The following is a 17,186-nucleotide window of genomic DNA, read 5'->3' as shown; positions in this document are numbered from 1 at the left end:
CAGACAGACAGACAGACAGACAGACAGACAGACAGACAGACAGACAGACAGACAGACAGACAGACAGACAGACAGACAGATAGATAGATAGATAGATAGATAGATAGATAGATAGATAGATAGATAGATAGATAGATAGATAGATAGATAGATAGATAGATAGATAGATAGATAGACAGACAGACAGACAGATAGATAGATAGATAGATAGATAGATAGATAGATAGATAGATAGATAGATAGATAGATAGATAGATAGATAGATAGATAGATAGATAGATAGATAGATAGATAGATAGATAGATAACTTTACTGTGGTCCTGAAGGAATCCCCCCCCCCCCATTTTATAGGGGGAGAATCGTGGACCGCTCCCACCTGGGGACGGGGAGGCCTAGCCTCACCGCCGCGTCATATATTCAAGATAATTGTTTAAGCAATGCACCTTGTCTGTGGCATCTATAACAGTTTGGTTACTATATATGAGACCTATGTGACATCAGATGGCGCGCAGTCGGTGCTGAAGGCGACTTCTTGGGCTCTTACTGTGAACCGATCTTGTGCGTCTGAAGAGCTGGCCAGCACGCTCTGACACCTGTGTGAGACCACAAGCTTCTGGGGTTCTTAGATGACTCCCAAAGGAGATTCCGTGCAGACATTGCTTCTTTTATTGCGTTACGCCACGAAACTGCGAGTGAAGCCGTAAATGCAAACTTCGTTCTTGAGATAAATACAGAGTCACGACTCTACGCCAGGAAATAAATACCAGCATGGGCACGACAACCATATCCTATGCAAGTAATCCTTGCGTAGCTCATGTTCAACGCACCGCAGCTATCGTTTGTTCGATGCGGGTGCATTAAAAGAAATTAAGCCGACACTTCTTTATTCTCCGTATTCCTTTAATGCCCGGAAGTATATAATGTACCGGTGTGTACGTACGTATTTCCTAAATAGGCGAAAAAGAGAGTCCTTATAAATACGCAGAGGCTACGTGACAGCCCAGTATTCTTCTATCACCATCACAGTTATTCCTAGGTAAATACAAAGTGGGAAAAAAATATAAAAAAATCTCGTATTTCTGGAAGCACGCCTAACATGAAGCATAATTATTTACACCGTAGGACAAAAAAGTATTAGCAGATCGATGAACATTGGGGTCTCGATGACGCTTTGGCTTCGAGCTTGGGTGAGGGCCGACTACGATGGACCTGGTCCGTTGGCGAGCCAAGGGCCCCGGCTACAAATGGCCCGCCTGGTCCGTTGAAGATCCTGCGTCAAGGGTAAGAAGGAAGGAATGGTTGCAATTCCTTGCTAATGATTCAGGAGAGAACACAGCGCACTGGCGCTCGATTCATAGCGTCTCTAAAAAGATATATAAGAAAGGCAAGGCTATTCCGAATGTTCGAAAATTGAAGCAACTCTCTTCACAAATCATGTAATCTACACACCGCTTGTTACCGGGCTAATGCCGAGTTTTAACACTACGTTTAACGCTCGAACCATCATGTTCATAATGTTCCTTGTTCTGGTAATATATTATAAAAATGAATTACAACTACGCCTATGTCGTAAAGCAAATGCCAACGATGGCACGTTATTTGTGACCGTCGTTTGACTGATCACATTTCGCGAAGTCATAGGTGACCTCTTAATGTCAAACTAGCTGTCGCAATTAATACCCGCATCGATTTTAATCACGTAATCACAAGTAATTTGTCAAGCCAAGAATGCAAAGGATCGGTCATACACCGAACACATGAGTTTGCGCACTTGCTCGCGCGAAACTCAATGCCGTCATAGAGCGTAACACCGTTCAGCACATGAATGTGTCATGGTAGACGCACAAAAGCACGAACATTCGAAAAAGTGCAGTTAACAACAGTGCTCCGACAAAGAAATGCCGATAAGTACTCAAGTATGCGAGCATATTAAGTTATTGCATTTACGTCTTCTGTTTTGTCTTCTCTCCGCGCTGTGAATTCACTAAGCGTTCATTCTGTATATAGCGCTACCTCTGGCACCAGGGGCGTAGCCAGAATTTTTTTTTGTTTTTTGTTTTTTTTGGGGGGGGGGGTCAACCATACTTTATGTATGTTCGTGCGTGCGTTTGTATGTGCGCGTGTATATATACGCAAGCAAAACTGAAATATTTCGGCGGTTTTGAACCCCCCCCCCCCTGGCTACGCCCCTTTCTGGCACAAATATTCGTAGTGTGTGAACTGCTGTCAGTGCGAATACGGATCACGGTATAATAGAAAGAAAACGATGACACCATATTTGTTATGACACATTAGGTGACATCACTACTTTCTACCGAATTACGTACATCCAATACACAGGAAGGAAAAGCGAGGCGCTGAGACAGACAGTGCCGGCATTTCCTGTCCAGAGTGAAACCCCACTCACAGGAAACGGTCCCCGCACTGCAGTCGTCCGACAAAAGGCTCCACCGCAAGCGCGTGGCTTCTCTTACCGCTACTTACCCTCGATATTGCGACAAAGGGAAGTCGCTTGCTAGGTGGAGGTGTAGATGTATGCGTGTGCATGTGGAAGCACGCGTTAATATTTGCGCGTGTTTTGTGTGAGTGTAACGACGAACGACAGTAAACTTACCTACTTTGTAAAGCTAGTAAATAAGTAAACAAAAGACATTATGCCGGACATTCTGTTCGTCTAGCGGTAAATACACTAAAACATCACAATATTCTTGAATTCTTAAGTCATGTGCATTCTCGGTACAGCACATGCTACGTACACTAACTCAATCTGGGTCGTTGCTATAGACGTCAGACTCTGCCCAGGCGGCGCTGCGAAAAACACCGCCACCAGCGCCCTCATCCCAGCCCAGGCGCTAACTGGGTAGTACAAAGAGAGCCGCCGGCAAGCGAACGTGCGTAGGCCACAATAGAACCCCCCCCTTTCTTTCGTTGGTGCAGAGGCGCGGTTCCCTGAAAACCAAGGACCTAGAAAGCTCCTTCCGCCAATCCACGCTCCGAAAAACTAGGAAGCTCGTCAAAGCGAACTGCGGATACAATGCAAAAGAATTTCGTTATTCCGGCGCGCTGCAACTCGCAAGTACAAGCGAGCATCGCACGACATCGAGTTCGAGGCAAGCCCTCAGACGTCCGTTCTCTAGCGCCTAAATGCGTTAAAATCGGGTATACACGTAGCCAAAGCGATGAAGTACATACACGATCAATTTGCTTAGCTGCTGGAGCTTTAAAGGAGAGCGTTCAGGAGTCAACGGTCGCTTGAATTGCAAGAATGAAGAGAAGAGACCCGTAAGCATTTGCACAGGGCGTCGTTCAGCTCTGGAAACGTGCGAAACACGAAGACGAAAAAAAAAGAAAACAAGAAGGCGGTGAGCCAGTCGGCGAGGCGTGCGCTTTGGAGAAGGCAGGGGTGCTTATCTGCTCGCGTGAACTCTGCAAGGCCATCGTGGCGTGCCAGTAGAGAGAATGCGAGTGGCTGGACTCCGCGGTCACTGCCGAACGCCAAGGAGACAACGAATGTTTAGCAAAATTAGATATCTCGTCTGTGACCATACGCGAGAGATGTTGCACACACGGTAGGGAAGAGCTCGCGCGCTTTTTCTTGCAAAGTGACACCGCCTTTAGTGAGCACATCGTAATAATCTGATTAGCAACCCAAATCCTGCTGCCTGATTAACTGCTGACCCCAACATTGCCAACTTCAAGAACGTGTACTAACACTATGCTATGTCATCCCGCGGACACCTTTCCGTCGTAATGCCTCATGGCCTTGAAAGCGTGTATAATAAATAAAAGATAGATAAATAAATAAATAAATAAATAAATAAATAAATAAATAAATATTCGTATATAAATATATAAGTAGAGCATATTCTGAATGAGCCAAGGAATGAATACAGTAAGATTTAGAAACACTAAAGAAGGACGTCCGGGATGGAAAAAGAAAAGTTTATATACATGGCGTCACATTGACGAATTAGCCGCATCCTCTGACGCCTGATTATAGAAGTAGGGCCGTGGTCTTCGTTTCCACTGCTAATAATCAACCTATTACTGCTGTTTCTAAGAATTCGTTCAGGTTAGCTGAATCCATATCGTCTGATATGGTGTTCACAGGCTGGCAAACTCACTCATGAGTCGACTCACTCAGTCTCACTCAGACCGGGCCGTGAGTCTGAGTGAATTCGTGTGAATAATATTTTGGTGAGTTCGAGTCCGAGTGAGTCCAGCTGAGGGCAATTTTAGTGAGTCTGAGTGAGTCCGATTGAGAAAAATATTAGTGAGCCTGAGTCCGAGTGAGCTCTAAACGCGAAAGATACTTCTTGAGAGAGTCTGAGTGAGCTCCACCTTTCGTCGCCGACCTACGGTCCTATCTATTCACATTCAGCATTACTATCAGCCTAATATCGGCTTACGTTTATACTCAAGTTCATTCAAACCTACCTCAACGCCCTAGCATTCATGCGTCTCCTAAATATTTACTGATCGGAAGCGTGAGTTAGGGGGCCGGGGTGCCATGACCTCCCCTTCTCCAATCTGTTTAACTGGAAGTTCTTACTAAAAAAAATGTTTCATGTGAGTCGCGTATTTCATAGAAATATCCTTACTGGATTGAGACCACTCAAAACTGATAAGTGATCTAAAGGTACAAGATCAAAAGGCGTATCGTAGAGCGCCAATTATGTGAGGTACTGGCGTTAAAGAGCATTGACACCGTGATCGAAAAAGCAAATTTTACCCTAACGGACTCGTGAGTCGGCTCACTCAGGCTCACTCGGACTCAGGTCAACCCATGAGTTTTAGTCTGAGTCAGACCGGCTGACTAATATGTTGGTGAGGTTTAAGCGAAATTTCGATTGGCGCTTAAAACTGGATTATACTGTTTATCCTGACCATATATGCTGATGACCGCGTGAATGACACGACGAATGTCGACACGTCGCGTGGAGTAGTCGTAGTTGGAGCAGAGCAACGGGACGAAAAACGTGGTAATAACGCCCTCAAATGTGAAAGGTGGCTGCAACTGACATTCTGACTTTACCGCACAGTGGCCGCGCAGACCAAGTATATATCGATCGGAAAGACCCGTACACGGGCCGACAGGCCTCCGGGGCACCGGAACGTTAGCAGCCCACGCCGTGCCGTGTAGCAGATCACGTTCGGAGGCGTCTCGCTCGAACACGCACGACGGTGGGCCGGTTTGAGTCGGATACCGCATTAACCAAAGGCGGCAGCGCAGTTTTGTATTCGTTCGTCGCTGGGGGATACGTTCCGATACACGGGTGACCTTACTGCTTGCAGCGATTACCATAAGCTGGCAAACTTAATGATGATGATGATGACCAGCGGTTATCTTGCCAACGTGCTACATGCCCTGCCCATGCCCATTTATTATTCTTGATTTCGACTATGTCCTTAACACCCGTTTGCTCCCTAACCCACTCTGCTCTCTTCTTGTCCCTTAAGGTTACACCTATCATTTTCCTTTTCACTGATCGCCGCGTCTTCGTCAATTTAAGTTGAATCGTCTTTGGAAGCCTCAAGGTTTCTGCTCCGTGGGTAATTACCGGTAAGACGATGATGTTAATGATTATGGGTATAGATATAACACACGTGTATGCTGCCTTGGACATCCTTACAGTGAGGCATGATATGCATTCTATGAACAAGGGTAATAAGTATTAATTACCCTAGTTGCCACGCATGAACGTTGTGACATTACAGTGGAAGTAGCCAAGGCATTCCGAGTAACAAAACAGTTGAGCCATCCAAAAGGAACCATGACTCGGCACAATACGATACAGTACGCGCTATCACGTGCTTAAGGGACACTAAAGTGATTTTTTTCCCTTTAGTGTGCTCTTTAACACTAGCAAGAGCACAAATTTCGACGTGAGAAGACGCTTGGTAAACTAGCAAACTCGCAAAAATAAATCCCAGGTCGCGACGCCACGATGAACTTCCGTTTCGCCTTTCCTGACGCCGTCTACTAAGGTCCACATGGTTATTAATCGGTAAAAATGTGGTTCATTGTCCTCCCATGGGCCAAGTATCAGGAAATGTTGTTGAGTATATTTGGCCGATATACGAAAAAAAAGCACTGTGAAATCTGCGACGTCGCGTCGATGCCGATGTGCAGGAACTTTGGCGGCAACTTTAAAAGTGAAATTTGACCTTCATTTTATCTTCTTTTAACAGACTTATGAAGGTGACATTAACGAGTGTAAGTTTTTCGAAACGATAGTTTATCAGTCTAAGCTGATTCATAGTTTCACTATAGCGTCCCTTTTAAGAACTGACGTCTGCTCCCTATTTCAACTGATAATGCGCTTTTTTTTTTATGGTACCTAGAGAAACCTACCGCAATTTCCAAGTAAGCGGCCCAAATCGCGGCGAGCTGGTTTCGACGTCATCTCTCCTGTCCTACAGCGGAGACCGCTCCTCTCCTCGGAGGCTAATCTCTTAAGCACGCATGCGCACGCACAAACTTATGCGTGCTTACTACACGAGTCGCTGCGAAGTACTTCCTCGCCTTGAGTTGAAGAAGGGCACGGTGCTGCACAGACAGCGGTAAGATGACGTGCACGTTCAAAGGGCGCCTTACGTAGGCTTATCAGCGTCCAAGCAACTCGAAGTCCCCTTCTTCTCGCTTACAAGTGGAAATTCACACAGCGATAAGATAAGGGGAAAGACGTACGCGCTGTCACACGCTGTAACGTTTCATCGACTGCGCCCCCCCCCCCTCTCTTATCTCTGCACAAGCATAAGCACACATGTGGCGTACACTAGCGAGAAAAAAAGAGAGCCAATGCTTCAAGATCGTGTTTTTATAGCCACATTAAAGGAATGAACGTACATACTGATCTGCGGCGAATAACTCAGACGCGTTCGACAGAAGGCACCGCTTCGTGTAGCTCTCTTGGACGACGGGACAATGGACCGCTTGACACGAAGCACTTGACGTCGCGTATATCAATCCCGGCGCGAACTCGTACGGGATGTCGGCGATACGCTCAGCGCAATGATTGGCCCTTGGCCATCGCTGTAGTCAAGCGAAGGCACCTTCGTAAAAATACGACTACCGCGCGGAGCAGCAGTTGCCTCACAAGCGAGACCTATGGAATTCATAATAATGAACGACTGCAGTTGAAGCCATCCGATTGCTAAATATGATACAAACAGCTAAAAGTGCTGAAGTTGTCGCATCTTCCGCAGGAACTTTGTGAGCTCGTACTGTATGCGTTGGTAACCGCAAGAACTGTCTAGACCAAGGCTCTCAAGCGCGCAGCCGGCGGGCCGCATGCGGCCTGCACATGACTGTCTTTGTCCCATATTTTCTTTATTTTCTTCATAATTATGTTCATGAGCTACAGAGTCATGACTGATCTAAAGCATTTTTGTCGTGAGGCACCTCGAGCGGCCTCCATTAGTTGAGACGTAACCATGAAACAGCCCTGTATTTCAGAATCGGCGCCCAGATTTGAGGCCTTTTTGAGATCGGTATCGATATCTTGTTGGAATCCTGGCGCCGGATCCCCTTCAGAAATGGCCCATATATAAGATATGGGAATGTCTTTCAAATGGCAACGTTAGTTGACTTTGTGTACAAGACACCCCTCCCCCCTCCCTCTTCCGCTCTTACCTTCTTCACTGTCCCGGCCCTTGCAATACTAAATGTCATGCCTGCGGCCCGCTACCTGGGGTGAGTTTGAAACACCTGATCTAGACGAAGGGGTGCCAAAGCATGAGGCACATACATTGCTGTACCACCGTATCCTTGTCATCCGCAGTATTTTCGAAGGCCATCTTCGGTGCCCATGGTTACGCTTTCTGCTACTCAGAGTTATCATGGGATGCTTGCTTCACAACCTGACGAAAGTGCCGCGAATGAGATGCTCGCAATACCCACGCAACAGCGGGTGTCTCATACAAGACTGCGAGCCTCACTACGTCCACCGCCACCCTGAACAGGCAAAAAAAAGAAAAGAAAACAAAACAAAGAAACCCACAAGTCAAAAAGCAATAACGAAGCATATAAACTGATAATAAATACTTTTCCGCCAAGAACTCAGGGCTAACAGTAAGACTCTTAAAACAGCAAATAGGCGCTCGTTTCACATTTTCAATACGTTATAGTTGAGCAAAGCCGTTACAAAAGAAGCCAGCGGTACTGCCCACTGATAGATCTTCGGAACAATGTAGACCTACATGTCGGGGTCTGAGTTCTTTCGCCTCTGCGAGTGACTTGTCTAGCGGGACGAAAACGTTGAATATTGAAGCGACTGCCTCGAGGCAATCGTAGAATTGTGGTTGGATAGGGAAGTCACATGTTTCCTTCTTGTCGCAAATTTTTGAAAGGTTGCAACACTCGCATGTGCAATACCAGCATTGCTATACATATTACGGATGACCGGGCAGAAATCCGTAGTAGTCATCCTTACTTCTTTGGGCAGTATGCAGCAGGGACTTGCTCGCTTTCGTATTCTAGAGATATCTAGGTCAATGCGGTAGTGTATATAAATCCGCGAGCCTGTGCAATTGTTGACACAGCTGGTACAATATAGAAAGGAGGAAGTTGAACAGAGGCCCCTTTGGACTTATTACTCGCTTTGGCTTGATATCTTCGCCTCACCACTCAAGAGGGCGTGGCATTATTGCCCTCAACCGCTGTTACAATGCCGAGTCCAGAAATTTTGTGCCAGAGATCCTTCTGCGCTCGTTACACGCCAACTGCACGGCTGCATGAAGACCAGCAAACGAACCTTCGAGAGCGTGAGCCGTCGGGACAGCTGTAGTTGTTTATTTACGGGTATCTACAGTTGGCCTTGTCCTTTATGTCAAAACAGATGCAGCCGCTTTCTGCGTGCCAAGTCCGCTGCAGGTGCAGACACGTTGGACTTTAAATATTTGGGTGTACCTTTTCGCGTACAACTTTTCAGCTGTCTGAAGGACATTGGGTTTAGGATTGAATGTACGCGTTAATACGAGGAAATAGTTCTTTAAAGGATTAAGACCGGATAACTGTAGGCAACAAGCACTTCTTTCTCAGTGGGACGAATCATGTGGCTGAGGTAGTTACTATGCTCCCGGCCACAGGCCTTTATCGTTTCTCCCTCTAAGCTTCGAACCATTGTTGAGAATAACCAAAACAGCAATTACAAAATCAGCTTTTCCCATTATGCTGCATCACAAGCAGGAAGAAAGCTTGCTTCCCTCACAATGCAACGTAGAGCTCACTGATAAATAGCCAAACTGGTTAAACAGCGAATGCCCAGCGAATGACTCTGCACAAGAAATGATACAGAAATAGAGACTGTTCACTTAGGGCCGTAAATAGTCACATGCTGTCGCTTCCTGCTCATTTTCGATCACTGCAAAGCGTTCTAAACGGCGATCGGTTTTCACAAGGTTCAAAAAGTCCCAGTTATAAACTGGAGGGCGAGATATTTATCTCCACGGCAAATGCTAGAGAAATACGTGAAATATCGCCGCTTTTAGTTTCATCCACCATATAAATTGCAGTAAAAGCTAGCTTCATGGTTAAAATAACAAGCGTTGTACACCCGTGAACAAGCAAAGAAAAAGGCTTCACTGGACGACGACGAAGACTCCGCGTTACAACGCTAGCGTGATGAGAAGCGCCTGCAGCTGGTAGAGAACGCTTCGTGCTGCCTCCCACGTCACCACGTCTCAGAAACGCTGATAGCGCGAACGAACGCAAGAGATGCTCAGATGAACAGCACGCACAGAGAGCCGGCCACGGTGGTGTAGTGGTTATGGTGCTCGACTGCTGACCCGAAGATCGCGGAATCGAATCCCGGCCGCATTTTCGACGGAGGCGAAAATGCTTGAGGCCCGTGTACTTTGATTTAGGTGCACGTGAAAGTACCCCGGGTGGTCGACATTTCCGGAGCCCTCCACTAAAGCGTCCCTCATAATCCTATTGTGGTTTTGGGACCTTGAACCCCTGCAATTATTATTATTAGCGCGCACAAAGAAGCTGCCATTTCGGCTTGTCCTCAGTGTATGTACACTCGACCACAAAATCTTACGGACCACGCGAGCGCGTGCCAAACTGCCTGCTTGCAACCACCTAGCCGTGCGTCACCAACCGTCAACAACAGCGCTTAGCTGGAAATGCGTCGTCTTGTTATTCACTGGTATATGTCAATTTTCCGCTGCAGCGCAGCGCATTGTTCGTTGTTTTCACGCAAAGCGCTCCTCTGGTGTAAGGCTGTGACACCTCTACGCTGATTGCAACATCACAGCAATCACGGCGTGCGTGGAGCGGGGTACGGCTGCGTGGATATCAGTTTGTACGAAGGGTTGCGACTGACAACAGTTACACAGATATACGGCTCTGAGACAAAAGCACGCAGCCATGGCTTCCGAAGGGCGCGTCGCGTTAAAAAAGATGAACATAGAAAAACATGTGTGCTCAGTCAGAAAATAAACAGGCCTTCGATTTAAGGAGGAATGCGTCTTCGGCGACGCGCTGTACTGTCGATTGCCGCTGACGTAGCGGTAATGTATCGAAAAGGCTGTTGGACACGCGCTCGCGTGATGCATGAGGAGGAGGATACAACGTTTATTAATGAGAAGAAGAAAGAAAAATAAATAAAAATAAAAGGAGGGGAAATTTAAAGGGTGGGTTCCCCATTCCAGGACACCAGTGGCCGCCGCTGCTCGCCCGGCTTGATCCAGGAGACCCCTTTGGGTCTTCAGGTCAGTTCGGGCGAGGACGGCCACCCAAGGCTCCCCCAGCATCGTGAGTATCAGAGGCGACTGTGCCTCCATAGGTTTGCTCTGACATTCCCATGTGACGTGCTGCAGCGTCGGTGCGACTCGCACCACGGACATTGGTTCGGATGCATGAGCTTTTGCAGTGGACGGTACACAGCGTTCTAGAAAGCGGAAGCTAGGCTTCCAGCTTTTACAAAGAACGGCTAAGGACCCGCGTGCTGTGAAACAGGGGAGGCCAGCCATGAGAATGCTGGAATACTTGTCCCGATCAGCTGGGTACCGAACTGGCGGATCTGTGCCTGTCATGGAACGAAGTGTCATAGAAAGTCATCGTCCGGCACAAGTACTTCAAGGTGACATGGTGATCATTGAACAGCAGCTTTAGTCATTGCATAGATTGAACCAAAATTTCCTCAAGAAGACAGTTTAGATAAACGAGAAGAAAAGTCAGCGCAAATAAGCTTTCTGATGCTCAAGGTAGAGTTACCTGCCCTCTGTGGGAACGTACTGACCGAGTGAGAAAACTGGTTGCGCGCATTCTCCCACTAAAATGATTATTAAATACGCAGTAAAAATGTTTGGTTAAAGTTAAGTGCCGTAATCTTGTTGGCTAGATGTCATGCTGCGATCAAAATGAAGAGGTATAGAAAAGTATAGTAAGTAGGTGACATCGCAAAACCATGAGTGGTTGAATTTTAGAAGGCATTCATCATAAATTACTATCCGGCCTTTTTTTTCTTACAGTTCACTTGTTCCCTTCGCCAATATTACGCCCATACTAGGCGTAGAACATTTCTGAGAGCAGTCCGCCACGGTGGATCAGTGGTTACGGATCTCGGCGAAGGTCGCGGGTTCGATTCCGAGCCCCGGGGGTCGCATCTCGACGGAGGCGAAATAATAGGGGCCCGTGTACTGTGCGATGTCAGTGCACGTTAAAGAACACCAGCTGGTCAAAATTTCCGGTGCCCTCCGCTACGGCATCCCTCATAATCCTATCGTGGTTTTGGGACGTAAAACCCGAGATATTATTTTTAATTCTGAGAACAACTCTGGCGTTCGTTCTGCGTGCAAATGTGAACGCAGATCTCTTGAAATACATGACTAATAATTCCCTGTGCAGTTAAAAAGTGCGTCGGCACAAATGAGTAAGCACGTCCTGCACGTTAAGATTACGCACTTTTCATGCAGAAATACCTGCGTAGATTAGCTGCAGACAAGTGCGCAAATGGCACAAAAGAGCGTGGTTGCCGAACGGGCGTCTATACACCTTTACGCTGGATCCGATTGCCGCCGCTGTCATGCTTCCTTTCTCTTTCAGGTGTCGAGTAACCGATCACACGAGCGCAAAGGCACACCGTTCTTCCGCAACTGCTCGCCACGTGAAAGAATAGGCCTCCCGGTGTGTGTGCTGACGTCGATACCATCTCCCCTCCGGTTACCCAGAGCTCTGCAGGTATTGTTTTCATGGAGGATGAAATTCGTTATTCCTGTTTCAGAAATGTAGAACACTTTCCGTGTGGCTGCGTATCACCGCATCGTAGGACAATGCAAGAGCGCCTGAAGCTCATCTGTCGCGCCACATTTGACAGTATACCATGTAGGGCAATCCGCTGCTGTAAGTAGTGGGCGGAATCAGAAGACGCGGCTGCCCTTCGCTGACGATACAATTGGATATGGGATCTGCTAACTCAGAGAAAAAGGACAGCTCGGCCTAAATTCGCTTTCATTTGCTACACTTCGGAACACTAGGTTCAGGACGTACAAAATACCTGCACAAAGACGTCGGCAAGCTTGGTAGCCGCATACGCTGTCGAACAGGCAAAATGTACCCAGCTTTTCTTTGCTAGACGTGTCACTGAATAGAACGCATTACTAGCGAATTGCTCGCTCGTGACGCTGCTGTACTGATATTTCGATAGAGTTTCTATTTTGGGGCCATTATTGCTCTACGTCTTTGTCTGTCTGGTCTATTCCTTTCTACTATGTTCTCTTTTGATATGCACAATCACTTATGACGATTGTAATCTTACATAATCACTGACTCACTTCAACTGCCTCCTCATGCGTGCAGTATTGTGAAAGTAAGTAGGCAGTGCAACTATTGATGTAGGATGCCATTACTGGTTCGAGCGGCTCTCCATCTACCTTGTGTAGTGGATCATCCACCCCTGAACTGCGTATTTAGGAAGGAGAATAGAATCTAGGAAACAGAAACCGTACAAATAATTCGCATGTCTCTCGTAAACGCTCATGCGAAACATGCGCGATCGTAAAAGAAATCCAAATGTAAAAACTTTTCGGTGAAATATGGCAGAGTAGGTAAGCATGCCCCTCCGGTTTTTAATAATAATTGTTTGTTATGCATAAGCAATTTCATGAAAATACACCCTCGTCGCTGACGATGTTCAAGAGTACACTTCAAATGACTAACGATGTAGCGAATTGGTCTTAGCCTTGTTCCCGAGAGAACCTTTCGGTATTGTTCCTGAATTAGTTTTGTCGACTGCGACGCTTACTTTATGAAAATTTTTCGTGCAGTTCTACATTGCATAGCTAGGCGGTAACCACGGACGGGACAACTTTTTTTTTTCTTTAATGAAATTTTCTCCGACCAAGTCTATTGGCACAGAATTCATTTGCTCAATGTGTTTTGCTAAAGAGGTCCTCTTTAGCATGGAGCATAATATGCGCGCGAGATGTGCGTGCCATGAAACACTGCATCCTGCCAGTTCCGGTTTCGCTGAAAGCTGACATGCAGACGATAAAGTGTGTGTGTGTGTGTGTGCGCGTGCGTGCGTGCGTGCGTGTGTTCATTCTTATCCGCAGCGTAACATCGGAGCACATGTGCTCGTAAACGGAACCTCAGGTGTGTTACTCCCCCCTAAGCGATAGCCCAAAAGGGCATTAACCTGGTCTGCAGGCCGCATTTTAACGCGATTGTGTGAATGCAAATAGCGGAAAAAAAGACAACTAAGAATACGTGCAGACGCGAACCTATTGCACACGATCACCAAAAACTTACCGATCACTGTAACCCACAGATAACCGTTCCTGCGGTTTTGTTCATGTCGGCGCATTATGTACACTTGAAGGAGCACTGACACAAAAATCTTGCACCGTGTTTTTTTTTTTTGTTGTTGTTGTTGTTGCAATAGGTAGCTTATGGCCCTCTTATCACGGCTGGAAAACTCGTATATTCGAGTGCGCGACCGTTAACTAGACATTTCAAGAGCGCCCAGTCGCAGTTTCGGTTTCAAAGCGCACCGAGCTAGGCAGCAGCAGTTCCGGTTTTCGGGTAAACACAGCCGGCCACGTGACCACACAAAGTTCGTCTGCTGCGCCTGCACATGCTGTGCAATGTCGTCGCCATCGTCATCGTCGTCCGAAGACGACGATTTTTCGCAGGCAGAAGTAGCCGCCTTGTTAGACGTGACCATTTCTGCCCGTGAGGGCCATCTACGGGAAGTCTGCATGTGCACGGTTGCGGCGAAACGTGATCGCGATGGGCAAAAGTCAACCACACAACATAACCCCGGCATATTCACACCTATCGTGGAGTCAGTGCCGCAGTATCAACAGAGGTGGTGCGTAACATCTGCCAACGAGCACGACGAGCGAACAGCGAAACAGAGCGCTCACAGCACCCGCAAGGCCGCAGGTACCGCAAAGCGCGTGCCAGCAACCAGCCAACACAAACTCGTGACGTAGGCTTTGTTCACGCGAAAACCGTGTTGATGTCGACGTGGCGAGGTGCTCCGCATCTCGCTCAGTCGCGCGGCGTGCACTTTAAAACTGGCTTTAAATATGTTACAGGCTATATTTGCCCTTGATATTTCGTCGATTTCGTGTGTGAACCCAAATAAATCTATCTCACTCCTTAATTCGCCTTCGAAATTTTATTGTCAGTACTCTTTTAACGTTTTATTTCAATTCTTCTGCGCATAGACGCAGCGGAACTGAAATAAGTAGCCACAAGCCGAAGAGGATACAAGTATCCAGCTGCGAAGACGACGAGCCGGTCGTTGACGCGGAGACCGCCATCCCGCTGCGCCGATCCAAACCGGTCACGGTACTTAATCATGCCAGATTACGCGTGCGAGACGGCGGTTTGAAGACGGTGATAAAGCTTTTTCTCTTGAAGCACCACCGCGACTGTCGAGAACCGCAGGTGGTTCCTAACTATTACGCGGTGCATGACCCCGCCGCTTAGGAGCTTTGCCCGACCTCGAAATAACGTGCGTTTCCTTTCCCGGCGCGCTCTAGCGGAACATCCGCTTGAGAAGCAATATGCAATTCAAATAACGAGCGTAGGTTGACGCTACGACTTGGCAGCGCGCGTCGACTATCTTTAGCTGCGTATCTTTATCTATATCTTTAGCTACCCCGTAAACGCATACCAAGCCTCACCAAATACCCGATAACCAGCAAGTGAAGTGGTCCGAGAGCTGTGGAAAACGACATTCTGCCACGCAGAATGTCGTATATATATATATATATATATATAATATATATATATATATATATATATATATATATATATATATATATATATATATATATATATATATATATATATATATATATAACGCTAAGCTACCTTTCAAGTCAAATGAAATCAAGTCATATCACATCAAACGTTTATTTATTGTGCATAGTACCTTTACAACGTGACGATGTGACTATTGAGCATAAATACGAGTAATGCGAGGGTGGCATTGTAGAGCGAATTACAAGTATGAATTACTAGCTGGAATGCTAATTAATTTAAGTTTTTTAATTACTGTCCCAAATGATGTCTTTAACCATCTTAATATGCCTGTGTCTACAGAAGAAGCAATTGTGAAGGTGTCGAAGAAATATCGCCTTTCCCCGATTTTTCAGCATTTTGGACGCATTTTTTTAAACACACTGTATATGCAAATACAGTTTTCGAAACGTTAAAAGAGGGCACCGTTTTCTTTTTTTTTTTGCCACACGCAAGTAGGCGCAGCTCAGAGCTCGTGTAGCAATATGGGGAACGCCCTTCAATTACCTTGAAAGAACAAACGGACTTGAAACGACTACTGATTCGGGCTAAAGCCTAAATAACTGCTGGTCACGTACAACCATGCCTAGTCGTTACGCAGGCCGCTGAATGCCTCCAGGAAAACCGCTTTTGCGGTGAAAAGGCTCAATGTCAGTGATGACGTCTCTACGGAAAATGCACATGAGCATTTAGTGAAATACTTATATGCTCATAGGAATCCCTCCGCGTTCTCGTTCGTCTGACTGAACGCCATCAGGTCGCGGTGCCGCTGTCTGTGTACTCCCGGTGACGTCTGCCGTATCACTGTGTTTTGCAGGGAAAAAATACTTTTAGTGAATACGTATAGCAAGGAAGCCTGAGCAAGTTGACTCGCGCTCATACTTCATAAGAAGCTTTTCCTCACCCGCCCAGGTGCTCTAGTGGTTATGGTGCTCGACTGCTGGCCTAAAGGTCGCGGGTTCGATCCCGGCCGCGGCGGTCGCATTTCGATGGAGGCGAAATGGTAGAGGCCCGTGTACTTAGATTTAGGTGCACGTTAAAGAACACAAGATGGTCGAAATTTCCGGAGCCCTCGACTACGGCGTCTCTCATAATCATATCAAGGTTTTGGGACGTAAAACCCCAGATATTATTATTATTATTAACTCAACGTAGTGGCCGTCACACAGAGCTCTAAAGCCAGTTCGTGAAGCAGAAATCCACACAGGCTCAACAAAAGGTAAATAAGAACAATGAAAAAAATATATACGTTGTGAAATAAATAAAGGGATTCACAATAAGTCAAGCAAACGTGCACTAGAAAAGAAAAGCGCCACCCGTATTATCATAGTACTTGCGTTTCACGTAGCCTACAGCTGCACCCTTCCAACGCTGAGCTACCTTTCAAGTCAAATGAAATCAAATCACATCGTATGAAACGTTTATTTATTTTGCATAGTGGCGTTACAACGTGAAGGATATAAAGAAGAGGGTCCCAAGGTCAGGAGACCGTACCAAAAGCATAGTGACGCAGCCTCGGTTCTTAAATCTATCATCATCGTTAACAGGCCCCTGAGGGACCTTTTCGTAAAGGCTATAGAAGCGTTTCGAACTCGAGCTCCCAGAGCGTTCGTGAATGGGTGAGCGCCGTTTCCCGGCTGCCTTGCGAGGACTGGCGCCGGAAAGGCGGCTCCCCGCATATTGTAGGCGTCGCGAAATTACCATCCGGGTGCGTCACGCCGGTAGAAAACAATGACGCTATTTATGAAACAAAGGAAAACAGTTCTCATATTTCTTTGTGCGCTCTGTACGGCGCGGCAGGTGCGCGGAGCGTGTGACCTTGCACCTCCGCGGCGTCGGCCGGCGTGGTCGCCTTTGGAAAGAAGTCGACGGCGCAAACAGCTGCGTCTATATACGTACGGAGTCTTGTAGATCGTTAAAGCGC

The 17,186-nt window shown here is 46.8% G+C and overlaps 1 protein-coding gene across 1 annotated transcript in view; it reads right to left on the bottom strand.

The window, feature by feature from the left end:
• Positions 1–893: 893 nt before the first annotated feature.
• LOC119391671 (uncharacterized) overlaps positions 894–17,186 on the bottom strand; it is a 37,679-nt gene continuing 21,386 nt past the window's right edge. Inside the window, exon 3 of the mRNA XM_037659335.1 lies at positions 894–1,270. The gene's annotated coding sequence lies outside the window, so the exon portion shown is untranslated. The remainder of the gene's footprint in view (positions 1,271–17,186) is intronic.

This window comes from Rhipicephalus sanguineus, chromosome 4 (assembly GCF_013339695.2).
Source record: "Rhipicephalus sanguineus isolate Rsan-2018 chromosome 4, BIME_Rsan_1.4, whole genome shotgun sequence".
Taxonomy (NCBI): Eukaryota; Metazoa; Arthropoda; class Arachnida; order Ixodida; family Ixodidae; genus Rhipicephalus; species Rhipicephalus sanguineus.
The sequence above is the reverse complement of the archived record's forward strand: the minus strand, read 5'-3'. Positions and strand labels throughout refer to the sequence as shown.